We start from the raw sequence: 1,440 nt of genomic DNA, 5'->3' as shown, positions 1-1,440 counted from the left end.
AATACGAGTCTGAACTAGAATTAGAAAAAGAAGAAAGTGAACCCGAAGACGAGCCGGAAAACGAGATGGCAAACATTGCGTATATGTCTGTGGAGGCATATATGAAGAGAATCTGAGAGGACATCGGTCCCGGTCTAGTGCAACCTGCAATTCCAGCTGCAACGATATTCTAGATGAATGGACACATTCTGTCCGCACTTAAGGAAGTTCCATTTTCCAGGAAAGATCATGAGGATGCCTACAAACACCTTGATCAAGTCAATGACATTGTTGATTATTTTAACATCCAAAATGTTCCACGCACTACAGTTTTACTTAGAATGCTACCTGTCACATTCAAGGGAGCTTCAAAAGGTTGGTTGAGAGCACTTCCACACGGTGCAATTACTACTTGGGCGCAGATGCGAGAGCAATTCTTAGAAGAATTTTCCCCACCTTCAAAAGTTGCTAAACTCAAGAAAGTAATATCAAATTTCAAGCAACAACAAGGTGAGTCACTATACGAGGCATGGAGCTCTATAAGGGATTGATAAGAAATTGTCCCCAAAATGATTTAAATGAACAACACGAAGTATCAATATTTTATAATGGGGTTAATGTCATGACAAGGAAACTCCTTGATTCTCAAGGATTGTTAACCAAGAAAGATCCAGCCTAAATCAAGGAATTAATTGAAGAGATTTCTAAGCATTCACGTGAATATCACAATCTCAGGAATGATGGAGCAAAAGGAATTAAGGGTGGCACTTCTGAAGATATGCCTGATGTTCTAGCTATACTAAATAGTATGGATCGAAGGATGATAAAGATGGACTAATCCATACATGATCTTAGATTTGGTTGTGAAAGATGAAATGGTCCCCATCTAACCAAAGACTGCCACTTGGATGAAAACGGGAATAAAAAACCTCGAGTTTGTTACTCAGGAGGGATAAATATGATGCAGATTGGAGGAAGTCAAAGAAAGAGTGGTTTCCATATGATAAGTATAAGAACAAAAAGGAAGAAAAGTTTAGGCAAACTGATAGAGGCTTTTATCAAAAAGAGCAACCACCAGAAAAGAAGGTTGATTGGAGTCCATGTTAACAAGATTCATGGAGGCTTTGGAGAAGAGAGATAATGACACTGATGCGGTGATAAGAGACCATCAAATTCTCATGAGAGACCAGTAAGCTTTGCTGAAGAATCATCAAGCATCAATCTCCAGCATTGAGTTTCAACTTGGCCAATTAACCACTTTGGTTAATGAAAGTATATCTCCAAAAATTCCCGACAAAAACCCTCAACCACAAGTTATGGTGATTGAGATTGAAGAATATACCATCTCTGAGTTCTTAGAAGCTCTAGAAGTCGAGCCACATCATCCTGGACAAAAGCCGAAGAAGACTAAGATTGAAGAAAAATTTAGTGCTACAACATCGAGATCACGACGTGGAGATT

General features: G+C 39.0%; 1 non-coding gene across 1 annotated transcript; it reads right to left on the bottom strand.

Annotated features, from left to right (window-relative positions):
• Positions 1–449: 449 nt before the first annotated feature.
• On the bottom strand, positions 450–555 carry LOC145027979 (small nucleolar RNA R71). Its single transcript, XR_013675739.1, has one exon. It is a non-coding gene; the product is annotated as a small nucleolar RNA R71 (small nucleolar RNA).
• Positions 556–1,440: the final 885 nt, after the last annotated feature.

Source organism: Lactuca saligna, chromosome 1, assembly GCF_052625555.1.
Source record: "Lactuca saligna cultivar CGN05327 chromosome 1, ASM5262555v1, whole genome shotgun sequence".
In the NCBI taxonomy this organism is placed as follows: Eukaryota; Viridiplantae; Streptophyta; class Magnoliopsida; order Asterales; family Asteraceae; genus Lactuca; species Lactuca saligna.
Note: the sequence above shows the minus strand (reverse complement) of the source record. Positions and strands in the feature narration are given on the sequence as shown.